The sequence below is a fragment of the Pundamilia nyererei genome, unplaced genomic scaffold, assembly GCF_000239375.1.
Source record: "Pundamilia nyererei isolate P.nyererei 1_Seehausen unplaced genomic scaffold, PunNye1.0 scaffold00020, whole genome shotgun sequence".
Taxonomy (NCBI): Eukaryota; Metazoa; Chordata; class Actinopteri; order Cichliformes; family Cichlidae; genus Pundamilia; species Pundamilia nyererei.
Window position 1 is genome coordinate 3,038,420 of NW_005187421.1, and position 25,878 is coordinate 3,064,297.

General features: G+C 37.9%; 1 protein-coding gene across 15 annotated transcripts in view; it reads left to right on the forward strand.

Moving 5' to 3' along the window:
- prom1a (prominin 1a) overlaps positions 1–25,878 on the forward strand; it is an 81,909-nt gene that overhangs the window by 5,003 nt on the left and 51,028 nt on the right. The window lies entirely within an intron of this gene.

Sequence of the window (25,878 nt, forward strand, 5' to 3'; positions counted from 1 at the left end):
AGTGATCATGACCTGTGTGATTTGCTTCACCTCGCTGGCTTGTGTATCTTACTGCATCATCATGATCATGAAAAGTACTGTGGAGTTATGTAGATTTATGCAGCTCAGAGTATATGGTCTTACCTAATGTTTGTTATTTAACACTCATTTGAAGGGAACCCAGGCTGGGTTTTTTTTTTCTCCAGCAAAGAGGCATGAAGCGACTTTAGTGTTCAGTGAGGGACAGGTAGACATGAAAGAAACTGAAGAGGAAGACTTCAAAAGATTTCTAACCAAGGACAAAGACAAGGAAGCTCATCGTGAGCTGCATTTCTGAAGTTTTTTCTTTCTTTCATGTTCTTTGGAAGAAATCTTAATATAGCAGAGTTTGTTTAAAGTTAAATGATGAGAAATCTCAATTAAGTAGCTCAATGAAAGTAAAAGGTTGGAATAACTAGGATTTAATCAGAAGATGTTAGTGTTCTCTCTCATTCTTGAGCGCTACAAGATTTGCTGGGATTTACAGTAACACCAAGGTTTTTATAGTTAACGAAATCTAAACTAAAAACTAAAACTAGATATAAAAACACATTCGTTTACAGAAATAAAATGGACACACTAAAACTCTGAGGGAAAGGTGTATAAAAAAAACAACAACTGAAAATTGTGCTCTCATACTGGTACAAATAATTAACTGAAAATTTGTTGACGTACACCCACCTTTATCTGATGCATTTTAGTATACCAACCAAAATCAGGCACAGAAGATTGGTATAACAAAACGCATGTGATTTACTTACATTTGTTTCAGCAGATAACAGGATAGCAACCTTCTTCTGTTTTTCACTTATCTCCTCATTTGTCTAACTGCTTTGATTCTTTGCTCATATTGTGGCTGCTGGCTAGTGGCTCACTCTGAACTCAGAATAGCTTCAACTTTAGCAACTTTGCTTTTTTTTTAATCTTCTTTAAATTATATGTTTACCTTGGTGAGGGTTATTTAAGTGTCCCATTATGTTTACTGTTACAAGCTTTCTTATGGTTGCCCCACCACAGATTACTTGAGTGGCTGATTTAGATCCCTCTCCATTTGATTTGTATATATCTAATGCTAATGTGTACACTCACTACTTTGTTGGGGCTCCTTTACAATGAATTACTACATCAATGCATCATTGGCACTGCTGAGATTTTTGAGCTTTGATTACAGTCTTCAGGTTCTCTGTATTTTTGGCTCCAGTGTTTTTCATCTTCCTCTAGAGACAATACCCTGTAGGGAATGGGCTATTGTCTTTGGGGTTCAGGTCAGGCAAGTTGGCTGACCTGTCAAGTACAGTAGTAATATAGTGAGTAAACCATTTGGTAGTAGTTTGGCACTGTGGACAGGTGCTGATGGAAAAGGAACACAGGATCTCCATATTGCTTGTCAACATAATATCTCCTGGTAAACAGCTGTATTGATTTTGGACTTGATAAAATACAGTGGACCACCACCTGCAACACCAGCAGATGAAATGACATTCTAAAGACTGCAGACATTTCATCTGCTGGGTTTCAAACACCTTGCCTCCAGGCTCCGGGACTTTGATTTCCAAATGAAATGCAAAACATTTACTTTCATCTGAAAACAGGCCTCTGGACCACTGAGCAGTGGTCTTATTCTTTTTCTCCTTAGTCCAGGTAAGACACTCATGTCTCTTCTTCAGGAGTTTCTTGATATTAGGAGTCCGACGGTTGCCGCTCTTTTCCTGAAGACATCCATGTGTAGTGTCTCTTGATACACTGACACCAGTATCATTCCACTCTTTGTGAAGCATTCTCAAAATCTTGAATCACCTTGACAATCATCTCATGTCCATCTCATCCGTATTGCTTGTTCGCCTTTTCCTATCACACTTCTCTCTTTCACTCAGCTCTCCATTTATATGCTTGGATACAGCACTCTGTGGCCACCTAGCCTTTTCAGCAATGACCTACTGTATCTTATCCTTATTGCAGAGGGTGTTGATTATAGTCAACTGGACATCAGCAGTCTCCCCATGATTGTTGCTGCGTATAATGAACTAGACTGATAGAAGATGGGTATTTATACTTTTTGAATAATTGTTTATTCAGACATGGTTTCTGATGACAGAAGAATTGATCCTGCTGGTAAACGCATATAAAACTATATGCGTTGTAACTTTCTCTTACCATAGCAGCAAACACTCCGTTTTAAAAAACCAAGGCAGCTAGTTATTTTTAGTCACATTAAGAGAGTTCTAATAATGTGAACATTATTTCTTGCCTTGAATTTTTTGCAGAAGCTGATTAACATTATTATAGCTTATGAAAAAAAGTAAAATGATAGGAATAACAGATTATTGCGGTGGGATTAGACTGCAGACACTGACCCTTTGGCATTCTGTGTTTTTAGCTGAATGTTTTACTAGGTTTACAAATCTGAGAATTTGCTGACGAAACACTGATTTGCTTGTAAAATTGATTATGGCACTACATCCTCATTACTCTCCAATATATGTGGCTTTACAAAAGTAATATTTGGAATCTGTCTGCCTTTTGGAGGTTGTTTGATACATTAAAAAATGAAGGGAAAAAGATGACATATGCAGATGAGAGAGAGGTTGGCAGGGTTTAGGTTATTTCTGATGTTTGACCTTGAATACAGCTGAGGCTGTCCACTCTTCAGGGTTTAATTTGACTCAACCAAAAAGCTAGTGTTGGATATTGAATTGCACATGCCCAAAGGTCATTCATAGCACATGAGAATGACTGGGTGATGCCAAAGGCCTTGTCAGATAACAGTCTAGCGCTAAAGTGATTAAAGAGAGCGTCCTTCATTTGGAAGGTCGTGGCTTGAGCCCCTTGACAGCCAGCATCTGTTTTGCTGAAGTGTCCTTGAGCAAGATACTGAGTGTATCTGCTACTGACCCCATCGTTTCTGTTGAGGAGGGTGACTGGGGGGGATCACAGTAAAGAAGGAAATATGGGAAACTAAGTCATGAGTGGTTATTTTTTTTTCAGCATTTTTCCAGCCAGTTAAACATTTTCCTAATTAGAGATTTTCTCAGCAGAAGGCACATCTGTGGAGATTACTATTAGATGCTGTGATGATTCGCTCAAAGGGGCTTAAATTTACAATCACGATGTTTGGCAGATCTGAATCAGTTCTCTATTCATAATACAAGTCAGTGGATAAACAGATGACTTCCAGAACAATATGTGCCCACATGATGGGCTGGTGTCCTATTTTGCACGTTTTGTTATGAGACACAAAGATCCAGTGAAAAAAAATTAGGCTTACTTGCCAGACCAATTTCAACAAGTATTTCAAATCTTTACTGTGTACATGTCTTGCTGAGTAGGTGACACAGTGGAAGCACTATGCATAAAGGTAAAAAGTGAATGGATGGATTCTTATATAGAACCTATATACTATACTTAATTCTACTCTCCCGGAGTACTCAAAGCACTCTATACAACATGCCACATTCACCCAATCACACCCATTCTCACAAGCACTGTCTCTATACATAGTGCTTTCTAAGTACATTCACACTCTGATCGGAGAGCAACTTGGGGTTAATATCTTGCCCAAGGATATTTGACATGCAGATTGGAGGAGCCAGGGATCGAACCACCAACCTTCCAATCAGTAGATGACCTGCTCTACCTCATGAGCTACAGCCACCCCGAAAAAGTTTAGACTGAAACCAGTATAAACTATGTATGCAACCCGTACTTAAATTTTGCTGTATAGATCTCAGTTTCAGGATAGCTTGTTGATGGTACTGGCAGGTCCAGTAGATACGACATATTTTCACAAACGGCTGCTTTTTATATTCAAAGTTTTTCACATGTTTGATTTAGTAGTCTCTGTTTTATTGTCTAAGTTCAGTTGCTGGTAACCAGCTAGATCTGGTCTTAACTATCTAGTGTTTCCCTGGGGACAGGTTGGTCAGGTTGTTCAATGTACTCAGTATCATTCATTTACATCAAGTCTCTCTCCCTACTGTTGGACAGGCTCTAATTGCTCTGTTTGAACTACAGCTGGTAACAGAAGTTCTTGTTCTGCCTTTGAGATCTGCTTCAAGCTCCAAGTAGAACATACGTGGAGAGCTGGTGCTAGAGTAGAACAAGGACTGCCATCTGCAGCTGTAGTCCAAAACAGGGAAACGCAAGTCCATCCACAGAATAAAGAACTTACTGGACAGGCAGTGATTGTTGCTCTGTTAAATTGTCATAAAGTTAAGTGGTAATGTTCATCAGTCAACTTTTTTTTTTTTTTTTAAATCTGCCAACCTCCTGTTCACAAATACAATGTTAAACTTGGGGAAACTGAACTGTTTTCTGGAGAAAAATACAAAATTACAAAAAAAACAAACCCAAGCAGACACAAGGAGACAGTGCAAATTCCACACAGAAAGACCCCATCTGGCTGCTGGATTGGAACCCAGGCCCCTCTTGCTGTGAGATGAAGATGGTAATACACCAACAAATGGTAGTCCATGTTCTGCTCTGTGTAGCAGAACCAGCTCTCCACCTCCTGTATGTTCTACTTAGAGCTTGTAGCAGATCTCAAGCGCAAGAACATGAACTTCTGTTACCAGCTGTAGTTCAGAGTCTATCCAACAGTAGGGAGAGAGACTTGGTGTGAGGTAAGAAGGCCCTTAATCACAGGGGGGTGGTGTGGGTGAATGGTTGGATGGTATGCTAACATTGCCGGGGCTTTTAAGAAAGTTTACTTTTGCGGTCACAAAGACAAATGAAATTCTTCAGACATATTTGAGTTAGAATTCTTTAATCATTATTACTTTTGTTATTGGTAATTTTGTTACTATTGTTATACTACTGTTAAGCATATGTGTAATAAGAATCTTAATAATAATTTATATATTATTGTAGGATCTACTGTACAATACAAAGCGCCTTGAGGTGACTATTGTTGTGATTTGGCACTATATAAATAAAATTGAACTGAATTGAATAAGAAACCAGCTGCTGCTACCTGCTGTGCATCTGTAAGCACAACATAGGCATAGAGACCATAGAGGAAAGAGACCGTTTATTCCAGGAATAAAATAAAAATGTACACTTTTATTGCAAAAAAAAAATTCCCCCCAAAACATTTTATTTCTGTTTTACAAAGGCAAGAAAGGAATACCAAATCCCTTATAAATCTTTTATCTGCCGACAGAGAGAATTATGAATAATGGTGATTTGAGCACAGACTGAATGGGAAATTTTGTTCTTCTGTTTGGCCTTATGGAAATTGGCATTGAGTGTTTTGGGGACTTGGAGATGCTATTCGACTGCGTACCTTGGAGCAATCTGTGGGGAATGCTGGGGGGGGGGATATGTCTTAAACTCTTGCTCACAAGAGGTGAGCGTACAGTGGGCCAATCCTTCTGTCAATGTCCTCAATGATGCGGATGCTGTACTGGTCTTCTGTGGTACTTGTCAACATAGGTTCTTACCCTCACCTATGGCTACAAGCTCTGGATAGTGACCAAAAGAGTAGATTGCACATAAAAGCTCATTCTGGAGGGGCTCAGAGTACAGCTTCTACTCCTCAGCAAAAGGAGCCACCTGAGATGGTTTGGTGTCTGACTAGGTTGCTTCCTGGACACCTCCTGGGTAAGGTGTTTTTGTCACATCCTACTGGGATTTCAAGTGTCAAATCTCTGATTATTGATATTAATATCAAAATGTTTTGCAATATTAATGAAATTAACCCTACTGCATAATATTTTGGAGAACCCCAAAAAGCTAATGAATCATGTATTCAGGGAAAAATAGCAAATTGAGTCTACTTTAAAGATCCTTCGTAAACATATTATAAGCCATAATGATCTGATTAAAGCACTTCAACATATGTAACACAAGGACTGCTAAGAAATATTTTGTCACCTTCCTCCTTACATTATAAGTATTTATCATCTGCTAAGAATTTTTGTGTTTTTGTCTGCAGACAGGCTAAAATATGTACAATATTAGCTGATATATGTGCAATATTCAGTTTATAATTAATTACTGTGTGTAGAGTGTTTAAAATATTATAAAAACACAGATTTGGGGCAACTGCATCATGTTTATCGAGGCTTCTGTAACACATATGTAGAGGAAACAGGGTCACGTTGCTGCCTTTTTCATTATTTTGTAGAACTACTGCCCTGAGGCCCATGATGCAAACATGTGAGGAACACTTTCATGTCCTCCAGTATTTTAAACTTTTCATAGCTTCCATCTGTTACTAAACAAGATCTGATACGACTGTGTGTGGATTTATTATCATCTCATTATCTAACCATCTATTCAACTGATCTGTATGTTTCACAAATCCTTAATGTAACAGAAAGATACATTTTTTTTTGCAAAATCTGGTTCATTTTTAACAATCTTACTAAACTGCCAGGCTATAAATAAACTGCTGTGTAATTTAGCATCACTGCATGATTCCCTGGCCCAGTCATACTCTTGGAGCATCTGGATGACAGAAAGTGATGTGTATGGTTCTTCTGCTGTGGTTTTGTGCTGTCACACACAGTTGTGTCATTGCACTGACAGTGATGGTTGTTAGTGCTGGGATGCTTGAGGACACAAACAGGGACAGCCTTAGACGCCTGTAGCATAATGGCAGCTGATTGCCACAGGCGATGTGTCACTGTGTGCAGCACAGTGCTAAAGAGGCTATCACAGGTGAAAATGTACACTCGGCCACACAGATCTCCTTGTTTCAGATATTTTGTCATGGGTTACACAGACTTACTCTTATTCCATGTATACTTGGTGCAGTCGGCAGAGGTTGATGCCAGTCTCAATTTTTGATACTTTACATTTGGAACCAGGACAATGTAGACGAATTTCCTGAAATTTCACAACAGATGGTTGGTTGAGAACAGAAGCATATTAGAGCTGCTTAAAAATGGAGCTTGTGAGTGGGGTAATATACGTTCACTGTATAGTTTGTTTGGCAAATATTGATAGGACCAGGCTGAATCAGCTTTTGCCTTCAGAACTACCTTAATGTTAGTGCTGGAAACATTCCTCAGAGATTTTGGTGTGTGCTGTCAAGATAGCATCCCACAGATAGGTCACCTGTCATCATCCCCATGCCTTAATGTCTAAATGCACTGTGTTGCTGTCATTTGATTGGCTGATTAGATATTTGTGTTGATGAAAAGCTGAACAGGTGTATCTCAGGATTCCCAAGATTAAATTTTTTCAGGATTGATGCAACCCTGAAAATGTTAAATGTAATTACATAGACAACAATGCTTGCCATGTATAGCAATATTATTATAAATATCAACACATTCTTGGTCTGATTGTTTTTTTTTTTGAATCTGGATCAATAAATTATGTTTTCTGTTACCTAAGATTTTTCTCCTAATGCCAAAGGAACATATCTTTACCATGTGTTTGTTGTGGTATTTAGTATTCTGATAGGTTGATAGGATCAATGAAAGAAACATACTTTTTCTTCCTATCTTAAACATGTCTAGTAGGTAGAGTATACAGACTGCTAATGCTCTTGTCGCACAACAGGATGTCTTCCATTTAAGCTGCTGCTGCCCCAGCTTTGTAAGAAAAGATCACACTGCATAATGAGAACAAAAAAGTAATATTGTAAAGCACTTTAATTCCCTGCCTGCAGCTCTAGCCCTGTGAATAGATATCAAAATAGCCTTTAGCTACGTGTTGTTACACTTGAAATGGATCCACAAATCTGGGATTAGTCTTTCTGAAGGCTCAGCGAGGCAGGTGAGGTAGCCAGCTCTAAATGAATTGCCTCAATGCTAAATATATTACACAGCCATTTAAAGAGAACAAGACATGTTTAACAGCAAATTATTAAACACCAACAAATCCAAGCTTACCCGAGGAACTGCGAAAAATCATTTAATAAATAAAATGGGCATGATAATATTAATTTTGCTAGTAAAGGGAGATGAATTGTTAGTTTTTTCTGCTCTAATAAATTGACTTGAGTAAAATGATGAGACGTAGCTAGATTAATATTGAGGCAATCATACTGTCAGAGGTGACATCGTTACAGCAAGTCTACATTAGCAACAATCTTTAACCTTCACCCTGCTCTTACTTGAGGTCAGAGCATCAGCTGGTGGATACAGAGTCTGATGTCTCGCTTGGGAAAAATATGTAAGGGATTTGTTGACTGACACTCTTCTATTTTCGGGACTAAATGTGTGAACCATCACTGACAAGTTTGCTTTCGGCTTTCCACCAGCCTGCTAGTGCAGGCATTCAGTGTTTAACCTCCCAATGAATCGCCTCGAATTAAGAGCAAATGTATTCCTATTTCCTATTGACAATTTTGTTAAAACTAACAATAATTGGAAAATTGTAAATTGTTTTCCCGAGTAAGGATAATTATCATTAAAATTACATGGTTTTATATGACAGAAAATGAGGACAAAGAGAGATGAGGATCTTTAAATTGCCTAACAAATTCCATCAATATGTTCTCATTATTGGTGGTGACTGCAGCACAAGAGAATCGTTATGAGTTGTTGCTTTTAAGACCATTCGGACTACTAGCTCATCAAGCAAATGATTTTATAATTAGAGCTGCAGCACTGAAACAGCACTCGTTCGTTTTTGTCCAATACTGAAGAAACTGTAGGACTCTAGCAGCACTGCACATCACAGTGTTGGTTTGAACCTTTTGAAATGAAAAGCCATTCAGTATACCTTTCAGTCTCAGTGTTGAAAGATTTCTATCCGGTTTAAAGGGAAATGCGTACTTCAATAGACTGAACAGGCAGTTTATGAAAGAAAAGTGATGCATCTCATTTAGAAGGCTTGCTTCACTAACGGCTGGCATATTAGCAGATGAAGTAAGGGGAGATAAGAGCTGTGGCATTAAGATAAGTTGAGACATTTCAGGGTAATATTATAATGCCACCATCAGCTTAAGCTCCCAGCTATCTGACAGTGCAGGTGAGAAATGTGGCAAAGCCATACATGGGGACAGCACAGGTAGAAAATCTAAAGATCGTTGTAGTAAGAAAAGCTGTGGAGATATGGGCTTATTTAAAGAAAGAAGCAAAATTGAAAGGAAATAAATGCAGGGAGTTTGCTGGTGAAAGAGCTGTCGGTTCCCCAGCTGCTGCTAAAGCCCTGTTTCATTCGGGAACGTCATATTTGGGTCAGGCCTGGGTAGCCAAGCAGGAGAGTCGAGACGAAGCAAGCGGCTCAGTCCTGCTGAATGGATGGCAAGTCATGCATTCTCTGTCCCTTTGTTCCGCTTCATTGGTGGGTGCAGCGGTGCCTGCTACGAGTCGACTCTGGGGACATGGTGAGTTGTAATTGCAGATGTGTGGCGAAAGAGGGTCAACCTGCCAACTCCAAGGATGACTACTCTAAATGGTGCTCTTCCTTCTTTAGCCGCTCGTCACAACGCTTCGCAATATCCTTGCACCCTTCACTCAGCGTTCCAGAGACTGTTTCACTGAGTGGGATGTGTCACAGTAAGACGACACTCACTCAGAGACTTTTGGTGTGCAGCTGAATTGTGTGTTTTCCTTTGCTCCGAACTTACCGTACGGGGACTGCTGAGTCCAGCTGGTTTATGTAAAATGTTTACTGAAAGTAAAGCTTGGCGCTTGAGTTGGCTCCAAACTAATTAACACCATGTCGATGCAGCTACTATTTACAATAAAGGATGGCAAAAAGTCAAGTGCTAGCTGATTAAGCAGCACTTTGCGGTGTTTCCCACACAAGGTTTTACCCTGACATTTTGCCAGGATATATAAACCAAATCATTAGACTACCACCACCAGCAGTCAGCAACTAGGTAGATGATATCAGCCAGGATTGATCCTTGCTTTCACGTTGTTCACATCAAATTCTGATTCTAACATTTGAAAATTGCAGAATAAATCCAGACTTATAGGACGCATAAAGGTTTTTCCAGTCTTCTGTTGTCCACTTAATTGCACCTAAGTGCATAACGGTTATTTTTCCTCATTTGAATGAAAGATACTATCTGTGGTGGATTTAGTAGTCGACAAACACCTAGTTAACTGGCACGCCCAAGACCTTCCTGTCTCCATCTTAACGATCGGCTTGCATTGTTGTGGGAGCCTTCAGTGTATCATTTAACTGCTTCCCCAGATAGAATCTCAAACCTCACTCTACAGTAGTCCTAGTATTTTCTGGAGAGCTGCTCCAAGCTGGCTGGTACTCAAACCATAAACTGCTGCAAGTGGAGATTCGGTTCATGTGCAGCTACACCAAGCTGAAAGAGGCTGTAGAACAAAGACTACCAATGCCAACTGCTGTTCAAGTTACTGGCATTGGAACCTATCCACAGGATGATGAACTAATGTATTGCTTATTTGTTTGTCACAAAGCACTTGGCAAATATATTTTTACAGCAGAAACTTTTGAAGGGACTTATTTAATAACTCACTCTAGGAAAGTGTGTGTGTGCCTCTTTTCACTGCGCACATGCCTCCTTCATCTTCCACAAATAGAATCCAAATTTGTGGGAAGCACTTAGTTTGTATATCTCCTCAACAATCAACATGCCCTATCATGTAGAAATGATAGGCTAACTGTGTTTGTATGTTTTCCAAACCTTTGGGAATATGATATCAGTATATTACTTTATAACAGCAGGCACATTCAGTGACAGCTTGAGGGCTTCCTCTCTTATCAAAGCGTGGAAATTGTATCACAATGAGAACTTTATGACATTGTAACGAGAACCGTATTGCTCATGCTTGTTGACTTTACTGTATAATTTTCTATAAAATAGATAGGATAAAATAATTTTATGTGCTGCAAATACTGTGCTTTGTTTGTGATGTGGGTTGACAATAATAATTTTGACATGTAGAGTGCACTCGGAGCACTGTGGCTATTTCTCTAGAGAGAACATGACAGAATTTAAATACATCCACAACAAAAATTAGGAGCAAACTGTAGTTATGGCGACGTGTGGGGAAACTGACAGACAGTAGTCATCAGCATGAATGGATCAAGCATTTAAAAAAAAAAAGAAAAAAAAAAAGAAAGAACCTGAGTTTATATCTGACAAGAAAAATTACATCAACTGGAATGAGAATGAAAGTTTGTGTGTGTATGTGTGTGTGTGGGTGTGCTTTCTCCTGTTATCTGTCACCAGGCAGCCATTAGATTGTCTCCTGTGATTGGTCAGTCTTCACCCTTTGCAGGTCATTGGTCCTGTCTGTCATTGTCACCTCTGCAGCATTGCTTCAGCCTTGATTAGCTGATGGTAATCTGGGTCGTTGTTTACCTGGGCCAGACTGCAGAGACAATCCTCTTGGTTATCTGGCAGTAGACATGCTGACCAGACTCCACTACAGACTACATGTGCCTTGGTACTTTCAATTAACTACTTGGGCTAAAGGTTAGAATAGTAGGCTCATGACCGGACGACCTTAATTCTGACTCACTGTGTATATGTGAGTATATACAGAGCTGAGGTTCTTTCTCCTCTCAAAATCACTTCTGTTACAGTTTTAATTCATGTAACATTGTGCTATAGTAATTTGCTTTTACAATACAAAATGTCACCAAAAACTGGCTCGAACATGGGGCTTTTAAGAAAGTAGAAATTTTGACTACATCTAAAGGCAGATTTTATATCTGGTCAGATATAAAAGTCACACAGTATCAGAGCTAAAAGCTTATGATTATAACCTTCTCCCGGCTGCATCACACTGCCTTTCTGACCTTTTTGCTCTTTTATCTTATGAGTCTCTTTGCATTGAGTATCGTGAAAATGAATGATACAAATGAGAATAATGGTGCACACCTTTTCAATGTTCCTTCTTCAAGCATTTGTGACAATCCAATAAGGTTTATCCTCATAAAGAGGCTGAGAATGTAAACAGAGAGCTTGAGAAGATTTAAAATTCTTTTAAAGACTAACTCAGCTACCAGCCAATTTCACCATATTTTGTGTTCATTTGATTTAAATCTGGTCTGTTACCTTTGCACACAGAACGAGAAAGGGGAAACAAAGAGAGTCACCTGCTTGGATTGTGATTGAAATCTGGACAATGGTCTAAGTAGTGGTCCACATTTTAAAAGCCTGGCCAATTATCTGAGCTGTTACACATAAATTCCATTTCAATCAGTACTTATCATTACTGATTTAAATAATAATGCAATCCTTTGGCTGCTGTTGGCACTCACTTAACAGTTACTGCTCGTAGCCTGCGTCAGTCTCCCACTCAGATTAGGTAATGCTAATGTCACACTAGGGAAAACACTGGAGGCAAAAGTATTGAAACCATGTGCAATGAACTACACACTTTTTGTTTTTATTAATATAGAGTGATTGATATAGTGCAGTAATATAATATAGTGCAGTTAATTTCAACCTTACAGTCTTTTGATTATTTTCTCTTACATCTGAATTCCAGAATAATGTACTTTAAAAACATGGGCAGTATTAGCATTTAAAGAGTGAGTTTATACGGTGATATTGTGTCATTTTAACGCAAAAGCAGCAATTTAAAAAAATCTTTCCGTGGTGACTTATTTAATAGTTATTTAATAGATAGCTTTGCAACCTTTTAGCATTTTAGTATTGTTTTGAGATTTAATTCAACAAATGCTCTCATCCACTGTGCTGGGCATAAACTCGTGGAGAGGTGGAAGTGCTCTGGTCTGGTCTCATAAAAGAAGTCCATATTTGCTAAACTCCATCTTTTCTTGTAAAACCAAACGGCCCTTTTTGAAAACACTTTTGATAACATATACATTTTCTCTTTCAGTCTGGTTTACTGAGCTCTGGCACTACTATGTGAACAGTCACAAGGAGAAAAATTAGCCATTTTCAAGCATGGAAAGAAACTTGAGCAAACTTTACATTCTAATGTGTCAGAGGTGTTTTAAATGCTATTTGTCAGTTTTACATGAGAAGAGAGTAATGACTAACTGGTCGAGTTGACAAATATATGGGACTTTAAACCATGGTGCAGTAAAAGAAATACGCTGTCTAACCAAAAATAGTTTTAAATCAGTTTTCTTTTTATCACATGAAATAAATGATCATGCATGGGCTTCCTAATAACTGATAAGCGTGTCTTCCTTAACTGAATGGCAACTGAAACATCTGAGACAGCAGGGTTTTTACCTGGGGAAGTTCAGAGAGGAAGCAAAGTGATTTTAGGGCATCAGTATAGCTCGCTGGGCTGAGTGTGCAACCCATGTGCAGAAGGGCCACTGTTGAGTTTCTGTTTCCTGCGTGTCATTCCTGCTACTCTCTCTGCCATCCATGCTGTCCTGTTGAAGAAATGAAGGCTAAAATAAATAGACATTTTTGTTTGTCAAATAGCCATAAATGACAGGAAAATTTTTTGTTTTAATCTGTATATCTTTACCACAATCTAAACCATATCCAGTGGACGGAAATGCAAAACTCTTGATCCAGGTATCTTCTGGATACTTGAGAAGCCCCAAAAATGTGTTCTTTGACCCCAAAGGCTAAACCATCAGAGTAGCTGATGGGTTCACAGACTTTTTTACTATTAACATGTTTTAGTCATGGGTTCATCTGGCCCCTGTGCGAGGTGAGTATACTTATAAGAACTGTAGGAGTCCAGCTGTATATGTAGTCAAAAGCCTCAGCTGTTCACATAGAACTGTCCTCTACACACTCACTTTATGTATCTAGACAGAAAAATCCATCCCCATCATCTTTCATGCACTAACATCAAGATCTATCGTAAGGCTGTGGAGTATTCTGTTTAATTGAAATGTGAGATGACTTTCTCATGGCAGGTTAAGTCATAATTCTCAAATAATACCTTTTTTATTAGTTACACACAAGAAAAGACACACACTCTCAACCTCTCAATCACTTTAATTCTCCATATGTCACGGGTGGGAACATTGTTGCATTGAAGTAAAAGATTAGCACTTTTAAATTAAATGCCTCTCCACCTCATATGAGTGTGTCTGTGTGTTTTCTCCCCTGTCGTCTTTTTAGTTGTGTAAAGTTAAGCCAGATTGTTTCTCCATAGTTACAGGTTCTATGGTAACAGTGTGTTTATCCAGTGTTTTTAACATGAAGCTCATGGGAAGTCAGCTCGGATGCTAACAGTCAGCCCCCAGGACACACTCACAAACACATACACCTGTTCTACTTTACTGGGAGCTTTTAAGTTAAATGTCAGCAAAGTTTTTACTGCCAAACAGAATGTGTTGGAAGAATAACCCAAACCAAGTATTGCATCTGCCTCCTTTCTATAGGTTGGTAATTTGTTATTATACATATATAGTAGCCTTATGACCACACGGCTTCAAGGTGATGTCATGTGAAATGGTTTTCTCGTAAACTCAATATGTTGTATTAGTTGTAAGCAGATAAACCAAAAAGTGACACCTCGTGGAGTGTTCTCTTGTATGCCAAATTCAACATCTTGGTATAAAGTAATCAGGCTCTTGCCAAAAGGCTCATTTTTTATACTGTTACAATGGATGCTCATATTTAAGATGGCTGAAGTTTCAAATAATAAAGCCAATGGTGTATACTGTACCACAGCTTTAAATAAACCCTATTAACAGAAGTTCAGCTGTCAAAAGCAGGTAAATCATCATATTGTTATTTTTGACCGCTCGGGGCCACCATACAGGTCCTAACCACCAGTTGCACAAATTTTCTGTTTATGAGCGTCAGACAATCAAAAGGAAACTTGCATAAAGACAGGAAAAGGAGCTATAATACTTGTTTCAGACAGATGATGAACTGAATAGGTGTACCCAGGCTCATAGATGAACATTTTGAATAATGAATTTTGCAAACCTGACAGGTAAATGCTGGCAAACAGAAATATTTTTCAATTTAATGAGTTTACTTCAGGCCACAGTGTGGGATGGTTATAGGGAACATGGTGTGGGTTTTATTCTCCCAAGCTTCTTAGATTTGTTTTCTTTTTTCTTTTTAAATGTGTCACTGAGCACTCTGCTACACAGAATTCATACAGGATTCTTTGAGCGGTTTGAGTGCATAAATTGAGTAGAAAAGTGCAATTTACCATTTCCCACTAGTTCCATTTTGAAGCCTCTTTTTAAATGAACAATGAGAGAGCCTCGACATTAATTTCTGTGGTCACCTTGACATAAAAACTGCATGTAGATAAACGACAACAACAAAAAACAGATTTGAAATTCATGCTGTTTCTCACCCAGAATAAAAGGTTTAAAAAGTTTTTTTTTTTCCTCACAAATATCCAGTGTTGGTACAGTTCTTTTTTTTTTTTTTCTGCTCAACCATTATAAACACAGACTTCTAAGTAAAGAAAGTCTTAAACAAATAATTTAAGAACAATAACTAATAAAGGAACACAACAGCAGAAGCTATAGTAAACTTGTAATCGCCGCATACGTCAACGCAGTAATAGGATGGCTAATATCTTCCAGATTCAGTGTGAAATAACCCTTTTCTTAGGTGTTCTCACTTAATTTCCAGTTAAGGCTTATTGAACGATACACCTTGATTTTATTATGTCCGGGTGATATTTTAAGAGGATCATCCTAAAATACGACACTGTCAGAAGTTCGAGGTTTTCTTTGGTGGCAGGATGTTTACAACGGCCAACTTTGAACCTCTCTCTCTCTCTCTCAGTCTATCTTTTCTGCCTTCACTTTGAACTAGATAGTAAACACAAAAAGGACAAAGCCATTTTCTAAAAGTGCTGAAAAACATTTTTGTTGCATAGCAACAGGTTGAAGGATGATGAAATGCTCCTTGTATGCTTTTAGCTCCTTGTGTTACTCAAGCCATCTACAGAAACACTTGGAGAAAAACCTCATGTCTGATTATCGTGTCAGGTTCAGACACCTCCAGAAAGTGTGAGAGGGTGGGTTTGGATACTAGCATGCCTCAGTAGAGAAAACATATTTGAAAGACACATGCCGTTATTGAATTGGTAAACCATGCAAGCTTATGTTTTAATTTATTATTTTTTCAATTTTTTGTTCACTTGTAGGCTGAAGAATCAAGCTATGAACAAGTTTATCTAAGTCAATATTAGAGTTATTCTTCTGTCCGCCTGATGAGATCTTATTCTGTTCTGTTCTCTCCCATTTTGTGTAACCTACATGACTTTAAAGTTTCTAGTTTCTAGCTGATAATTTTCAGCACAGTCCAAAGGTTTCATATTTACACGTGTTTGTATAAATTTTACCAAGTGAAATGTACATTTATCATGAAGTGAGTAGATGTACTTAAGTAGTTTTTCTGTGGTTTAAAGTTCACGCCCCAACACCACAAACAGAGAATTTCAAAACGGATCAGTTTGGAACCTAAAATATTGATTCACAGGAAGTACCAGATGCCTGCACCCACTCATGATGCCACTGGCGTCATGAGTGGGTGCAACTAGACCCACGAAAACAAACAAAAAAATGGAGAAGACGTGTGATGCCAGGTCTTATGTAGAAACTCAACTCTTGCTGTCAAATTGGATATCCTATGAATTCTAGCAGAAGCTCTAAAGGCTATACTCAAAATAGACTTTCCTGTACCGATAACTTGGTGTTGCTTTAAACATGTGGCTTGCTTCTAAGGATGGGAATCAGAATTAATGATACAATACAACCACAGCATATTATGTAAAATAACAATGGTATGACGATTAAGAAATATTCGGTATATTGTATTGTCGATAATTGTGTGTTTGAAGCAGAAAAATCTGTTCAGATATATTGTTGGGTCCAGCATAGTATTAGAACATTTCCTAAGATCAATCAAAAAAGGATTCACAATACAGAAATGTCAACTATAAAACAGTAGATACATCCAACTTATAAAAATGTATGTTCATTATACACACTCCTTTACAATGAATGAGTACAACATGGAATGGAGGCGATCAGCTTTACTGACACCCAGACTACTTTCATAGCAGTCTTCAGCTTGTTTTGGGGTCTGGAATTTTCATCTTTTTCTTGTCCACATCCCACAGATTCTCTATGGGGGCTCAGTTCAGGCAATTTGGCCAGCCTATACATGGTGAGCAAACCATTTGGTAGTCGTCTTGGAACGCCCTGCTTTAAAATGAAATAAGCATCTTTACAAACCCTGATGCCTAAACTGCTGCTAAACACCTGTGTGGACTTTGGAGCAGAATTATCGCAGACTGATGAAACTTCACATTTGATTCTGTGCTTCTCCACTCTTTTTTAATTTTAGGACCTTGATTTCCAAATGAAGTGAGTTTGGGAGTGTCTTTATATTAATGCAACAGTTGTACCCCTTTCCTGAAAGTGTGTGTGTGTGTGTGTGTGTGTGTGTGGGGGGGGTATTAACATCTTCATGGGGACCAAAAATTGGTAGTTTACTATACTTGTGGGGACAAACAGCCCTCATGGGGACCACGACTTTGAAGGCATTTTTGAGACTCAAAATGTGGTTTTAGTGTCAGGGTTACAATTAGGTTATGGTTAGGTTTAGGGTAAGGGTCAGGCATTCATTTTTGATGGTTAGGGTTAGGGTAAGCGGCTAGGGAAAGCATTATGTTAATGCGATGTCCCCACAAGGATATAAATACACACGTGTGTGTGTGTGTGTGTGTGGTGGCTCTTGATGCGCTGACACAGCTTTCAGTCGGCTCCTTGTGAAGCTCTGGCAAGTTCTTGAATCAACTTATAATCTACTCCTCTCAAGGCTGCAGTCATCAGCTTTTTCCTTCCTGTCCTTTCCTTCCATTCATTTCAACAGGTTTTGTGGTGTTTGAACATGACTATTGTGCAGATAAAGCCCTTAAGACTCTTTCTTGGTTCCAAATAAACCCCAAATGAAACTTTGTCAGAATGAGCCATACAATGAAAGGTTTCAGATGGCAAAACCCAAACCATAGAATTCCCTTAAAGGTGAGAGGAAACTGCAGTCAGGTGATAACTTATCTATTCATGTGACCTTTTGCACATGCTCATCATCATTTGATCCAAAAAGTATTGATTATAGCAGCTTTGCATACTTCTATTTGTATGTAAATATCAGAAGTTATTATGCAGGAGGGGGAAAAAATGAGGTCCATGCAGAGTTTCCATTCTGCATTAGTGTTACAACTCCTGTTGAATGTATTCCTTACCACAAATCTCTTCCCTGTTTATGTATGTGGCCTCAGATAACTTTGTGAGGATGAATCCATGTAGTTGCCAACAGCGTCCTTCTGTTCAGGAAAAATCCCCAACTGGCTGTCTGCTTTTGTTGCTCCTTTCGCCTCACAAGCAGAGCAGGGCTAAATGGAGTTTTGTGGTGTGGAAGTGTATCTCATGGCCAGGCTTACTTACTTACTTATTTATTTATTTTTTATAATAAGCCTGTTAGCAATGGATGTTGTCACACACGACTGTCGGGGCTTAGCAGGAGGAAATATTAGAGTTTTGTTGATTCGGCTAGTGGCTTTTGGAGCAAGTTGATTGGAATTTTCTTTTTTCCTTTTTTGTGTGTAGTTCATAAAAGTTCTGCCATCTTTTGCGCCAACAGTAAATACTCTGTACTCTGTTGTATATGCAGTGACAAGAACAGTAATACTGTACAATCTAGGTAAACTATAATTCTTCCCATCTTACCACCTCGTGCATTTTTATGATGATATGTTCATCCAGCTACATCACCGCTCCTTTAAGTATTCTCTCTGCTTGCCTCTGACACTCTTGCTCTGCTGTTTTTCTTTGTCCATCTGTCTTGGTTTGTTTCAGATCCTTCTGTTACACTTAGATGTCTTTCTCTTCTTCTTTCACACTTTCAGCTTTTGCATTTTAGCAGTTCAGCTTATGCTTTTTTGCGGAACCACTTAAAATAAGTCAGTATGTAAAATAAGCCTAAATCCTGAAACCCAGCAGCAGTGAACATGTGTGTGTGTGCCAGGGTTTTCGTCTTATTTGTCGAGATTTGCTCCATTTAAAGTCCGGTTTCTGCATTTGATTTCAATTTCTAGACGGATGAATCTGTGAAAAACCTTTTTCATTATTTCTTAGTATATATAATTGGGAAATAAACTACAAAAATGTCATCATTTATCATACAGTTACCATTAGACACCAAAGTCCCTAATGATATAATTTAGAATCGCTTTTTTGTCTGTTACATGTAGACACAACATTGGTTTATTTCTTAAGTGTCTTAAAACGTTAGATCTCTTTTTATGCTTGAATGATTCATAGATCAGTGTTAAGTGGCTTAACAAAAAACCGACTCTTCTGAAAATGGTCAGGTCCAAGGACTGAACTGACACTGAGTGAAGAAGTAGTCAATCTCCAAACTAAAACTTTGAAAAACTTTCAGAAAGGCTGAAGAACCATCATTCGAGACTACTTAAAAATGTATTTAAAAAAAAAAGTCTAATTCCTTTGAAGCAGTGTATAAAGAAATGAGCGGTAACTAAAGATTTGTGCATAGTACAAGACATCAGATTGACATTTACATCTCTGACAAGGTTATATCATTAATAAACAACAGAATTGCCATAGTTGATGAATGGGTGACGATTGAGCACTGAATTGGTGAAACTTGAGCGTGGTTGCAGCATTTTCTTTTCATTTTTATAGCGGGAAAGTCCTGTATAGCTTCTACCCCCAACAGGCAGCTTCATGGTCAATTGGACCTCTGTTTTGTGTCTTTTATTTGAGCAAAAAGGCTCCAGTTCCCCACAGGAAAAAGGTTATTGGTTTTTCAAAGACTGTGTTAAATGATAGTCCTGAATAGCTGATGCTGTTTGAGCCTCAGCGCAGCGTTTACAAAGGTCAGTCATTTCAACAGCTCTGCTTCAATAACAGGCACAGGATGTCCTATTGGTTACACAGACAGTCTCGTAACAGAAAGGCTGGTTGTTTCCATAACACTGTAAAAACTACTGTTGGTGGAAAAAACATTTGATAAGTGACAAAACTGAATATGAATGTTGTGATCACAGACATATATCCATTAATATGTATACTCCTATATGAAACAGTAATTTATAAATATTTTTTAATGTTTGTCATCATATGATACGACCAACATAGTAAATGAAGTTTCACAGGAAGCCTGAATTAATAAATGCAGATTTTATTTGATAGGAGGCTGAAAGAAAGATATTTGTCTCTCTATTAAAGTGACCTTCACAGGATATGATTTTAATTCTAAACACTAAGATTTTATAAATTCATAGTTGGGGATCTTGATCAAATAGCAGCATTTGTGACTGTAAGGACATGAAGGGTACTATCCATCGTTGTTATCTAGTTAGCTGCTATCATTACTAACAAACTACATAATTCGAAGTGTAAATCTATTGCCAAAAGGTGCCAGCAGCAGCAATATTAAAGTATAATGCTATAGCATAAGTCTGTTTAGACACTAAATCATTACCAGATGTTGTGTTGTGTGCTAGGGTTGTAAATTTGTGGTGTCATCATACCATTGATACTGCAAGATGACATTTTCTTTAATCGTGTATCAATCTATACCATGTTATTGTGGACGGTATGATATTTTACTGTCCTGGTATCAAAAGTGTTAACCCTCTGAGGTCCAAGCCATCATAAATGGTAAGTGTAACATTAACCTTATGCTAACTGCATATTCTTAAGAAAAGTAAAAAGTACACCTTTTTTTTCCCCTTGTGTTTCAGTTGCACGATTATTTTCTTTATTCCAGGTTTGTCAAGACTTGAGATAATAATATAATAATGAACAGAAATTATGTAATCTAATTACCTAGACCACAGGTGTTGAACTCTAGGCATCGAGGGCCGCTGTCCTGCTTGTTTTCCAACTAACCTGGCCTTGTAGCTTCTTATTGGCAAAGCACACCTGATCCAGGTAATCAGCAGCAGGTAGGGCAGGGATAGCTTAAAAACAAGCAGGATACTGGCCCTGGAGGACTGGAGTTTGACACCCCTGACCTTGACGTTAGAAGAAGGGTTGGGGTCATCACTGATGATGGACCTCATAGGATAAATCCACCACAAAAACACTGACATGAAGAATTTGACACAGTTTTAACTTACACGGATAACAAATTAGAAGAAGGAAACAGACATTAGTTAAGATGAAGACAACAGACTTTTTATAGGCAGCCTACTTTAATCACTGTGGCAAAGAAGGACAACTACAACATTTGTGTGTGTGTGTTGTAAGCTCAGCTGTTTTTAAAATTAAACCAAAGCCATTTATAAGTGCTTTTTGTGTTCTTAATTACATAACTGGAATACAGCATATGGTGAAAATACGAGTGTGCCTTAATGCTATTCACCAACACTGGAGCCTTAAATCTAAAACTGCCCTAAATCCCTACAAACAATCAATGCACAGCAGAACTTGGGGTTTATTATATTCAGTCACTAAATGTGTAGGTTTGAACACTCCTGTCAGATCATTTAATCCATGGGTCTAATCGCCTTTTTGTTTTGTTTTTTCATGTTGTGTTTTTCTCAGGAACTCTGGAGAAGTTCCTGAGAGGATTACCAGTCACACATCTAATTTGCTTTTCTTATGTATTACTCTAATTAACCAATGAAATGCAAGCTCTTATAGTAAAGAGCTATGGATGATGCATTGTTTACAGTTGGAAGTATTGTACTTGGCATCTGTCACAACACTCTTTTTATTATGTATTAACCAGCCTATTTTTATTGATTAAATCTGTACATTTTGGTGGCAAAATTAATGGAACTGTAAAAAACACAAATTCTCAAAGCAAACATTTAGTTTAGTGTAGACCAATAACACATGGATGGTGTATTTTAAGATGTTTTGTCTGTTTTGACCCTTTAAAATGCATGTATTGAATTTTGATTTTAAGTCCATTCAAAGAGCAGCATGTTGAGAAATGATAAAACACAAAAAAGCAAATTATAAAACATGTCAAATTGAAGTAAAGTGGATCTGAGCTGGTAACACTGAAACCTTTTTTATGCTATTTCATGCTGGCTTAAAGACCAGAAGAACTAAGGTTAGATGTGTTGCGATCAGATTTGTTTTGACTCCCTGTTGTCAAGCTCACAGAGAGCTGTTCAACATACATATCCATGCTCCACAAGGTAAGAATACTCTTTAAAACGATTTTATACAATTACGCTGGAAAGCCAGAGGATATACTTTGGCTGAATAATTCACTTTTCCACCCTAGTGAGATCAAAATTCCGGTCCAAGCAAGCACAGTAGGTTGAAAACCCCCACTGTTCATTGCTGTCCAGAAATCTTCTTCCTCTCCCATTTCAACACTGAGCAGAGGAACCATGATAGAGACCTGCTGGAGTCCTCTGGGCGGGTGACTCACTTCTAGTCAAAGTGATGAAAAATTTATCTTGCCAGGTTCTGCTTATCTTGAGCTCCCTGCAAAGCCTCATTACATCTTTTGGAAAAACTCTACTTTGATTTTTGTTTTCAGTTCAGAAGATACTGACGGAGCTTCAACTGCTGGCATTTACTTTTTTTAAAAATAGCATTCATTACTGTAACACATTTTTGTAGGGTAAGCAGTTCAAAATCCATGAACAATTCGTTTAAATTGCTGAAGCCACAGTTTATATGACAAGGAGGTTAGTGGGGTTAAAAGCCAACGAATCCTGGCTAATATATGTATGTGTTTAATAAATGACAAGTACCAGCAGGAGGGTTGAGAGGAGAGGGAGCGTGAGTTGAAACTAGAATTAAGTGAGGTTTTCGTTCACATAGGATTAGATGCCTCTCACTGCCGAAGATGGATTCAGTCCAGCACTCTCTCCCTGTTGCTTTTCTTTCACCTCTTATTTCTCTCCTTTGTGATCCTGCAGTCTTTGATCTTTCTCCTTCCTTTGTGTTCTATTCCTCTAGTCTGCAGACATTCTTTCACTCCTTATGGTTGAAAATCGCTCCCATTTTCATTCATCAATTCATTTATTGGCAATAGTAATAACAGAATCTGCTTTTCATTCATTCATTTTGCTCGTCACACTCATACACCAATCAACCACAACATCTTTCTAATCTTGTGGAGGTCTCCCTCAAGCTTCCTAAACAGCTCTGACCCAAAGGGGTAAAAACACTGGAGCTTAAAGTGTGTCCTGTGATGTCAGGCACTTGGATTTATACAGCACATTCTTGGAGTCTTGTGAGTAGCGGGGTGGGACTTGAGCATGTGAATGTCAGATTGGAAAGGATTTTAAAGCATAGATCATTGCCTCTTTTGTTGTGTTTCTTGGCCAAATCCTGAGCATTTCCTTTGGGGAGTAGGGATTTGTTTAGAACAATGTTTAGGTGGATGGTGCATGTCAAAAGATCCACCTGAATGCCCGGACCTATCAGAATATTGCATTGTAATGAGATGATCAGTATTATTCATTGGATTTGTCAGTATTCAGTGTTAAAGATAATCATTGTACACTAAACAGCTGGGATGATTATTTGAAATCTGCTCTACAGTTGCAGAAAACATTTTCCTGGTTTTATAGTTTCAATAGTTATATAGTTATTTGTCAAATGCAGCGTGATGATAATTTTGTGAACTATATTCTAATTTTTTTGTCGCTTTTTAATAGGAAACTAAAACATTTATGGATGTAGTAGCAGTCCTAATTTAATCAGAAGAACGTCTCCAGCTATTAAGTTGAATAACTGTTTAACTGTTTACAAATTCTGAGATATAAAATGTAAGTCAAAATTAAATATTGCTATTATAATTTGCCCTTTTTTTCCCTTAATTTCAACTTTTTGACTAAAGTCAACAAAAGTGAAGTTTCGCTTCTTGTGCTGTTACACGTTAGCATACTGTACAGGCCTCACAAAACTTGTTTTGGAGATATTTTATTACCTGAAATGATAACATCACAGGTTTCATCCTCTCTGAATAAAAGGGAACACGCCTTATAAAAAGGTCAGTAGCTTCTTTCAAATGTGCATAACCACAAGGAAAGATAATAGCTGGGCTTGGCTCACTGTACTTGTTTTCCTCCAGAAGGCTGGATTATTTTACACCTCGGCTCAAAATGCACAATAATGACTGGCAGGGGTGTAGGAACTACCCTGAAAGCTGGAAACACTGACACGATCGACCTGTAATAGAGAATTATGTTTCCCAAATGTGGTGGAAAAAAATTCAGACAAAGTATATCACAAAGCTCAGCTTTTCAATTACAGTAGTTACAGTAATTGCTGCTGCAAGGCATCAAATACAAAAGCCAGCAGACGCCTGTAGGTATACCAGACAGATGAATGTGAAAAAAGAAGCCCATGGAAGCCTCTTAGTCAAATTCATGTTCATCATAATTAACTGTAAATTGAACAATTGGACATAACCTGTTTCTGAACAGCCATAATATATGGTTTAAAGATTATTATAAAGCAGCTCCCCATTAATACCAATCTGGCTGTGAACAAGACGCAAGCATACGATGTCTAACAATCTGTTGTTAGAATGAAAAATAATTATTCTCAACAATTCCATAAGATATTTTTTGTATTCACTGCATTGCAGAAGAAAACTCAAGCTGTGGCTTTGACATCATTATTTTTGGAAACCCTTTGCCTCCAAGAAGCCTTGCTGTCTCTGTCATCATTGCATGATGAGTCACAGCCAGCTCCAGGTGTAGATAAAAAAGATAACACCAAGATGCTCTGTTTGACAGGAGATATAATTGTTTAGGATGTACCCATGAAATTCCTTTTCTAACATTGAATACAACTGTACTGTATTTAATTGGCTTCATCCATAGTGGAAAGGGTCCACTTGAGGACAGTTTTATCTCTTGGTAAGGTCACTACAGGTCTACCATTGTTTAACTTTTACCACTTTAAGTTTCTTAAGAACAAAACAAAAAGACATGAATCTTTAGATACGTGTCACAAAGCTGCTATTCTTCAGTGGAAAGCAAAGACAAATCTTGCGTGGAAAGGGCCTGGAGCCAAAATGCAAAGCAAATTGTTTTGTTTTCCCCCTGCATATTATTTTTACTACTCTTACTCTTCCTAAAGGTGTGCAATGTTACTGATTATTCAACATTTACACAGTGAGCTATGTGCTCTGTCTACCTTGAAACTACTGCTGATGCATCACTGTTGCTGGGAAAACACCTAATTATCTTAGCTACTCAGCTGTATCAGGAAATACCCCATCTCCATTCTTGTAACAAACGGTGCCTTTTCATTTCCTTTCCTGGCTACTTTTGGAAGATAACAAATATCCTTCCTCAGAGTTTTAAGAATCTGTAGGTGGACAACATTTTCTTTTCTAAATCTCTTTAAAGATTTCATATTTAAATTCTGTCTGACTGTAAGTTATAGGCTCTACTAAATGCCTAGCAGAACAGTTACCAATTAAATGAACAGTACCATACATACAGACAGAAACACAAATGTCTACATACTTACACTGCTATCACAACTTTAAAGAAGTATAACAGAGCAAAGTGAGGTCAGAAATTCTGGTCCTGAATGTATTTCCATATGTGAAAGTCATGTTTGAGATTATTAGTTGTATCTGTTATAAATTTGCACATTTCTTGTTACAATCTCTGTTTTTATTAGTTGAAGTGTAAAAAATAAATACATTTTACGTTTTATGTATATATGTATACAAAATACACACGATACCAAGTAATCACGTAGTTATGAAAACTAACCAAAATCTAAATGGCTCATATTGCTCTATATACATATGGATGGCTTTAATTAAGGCTTTTAAAATGTTACCAAAAGTCATCAGAATTACACTGTAAATAAAAGAGGTAGATTAAACGAAAGGTTCGGCAAGTTTTTCATGGGTCTACATACTCACAGATATAGTTCCCGTATAAATGTGGCACTATTTATAAGGAAATAAGATAAGATTTCTTGCCAAGAAGCATTTCTTTTCATAGAACTATAGTTATGTAGGTTCTGCAATGGTTTGATGACAAATGTGGGAAAGTGGGAAAAGAAAACAAT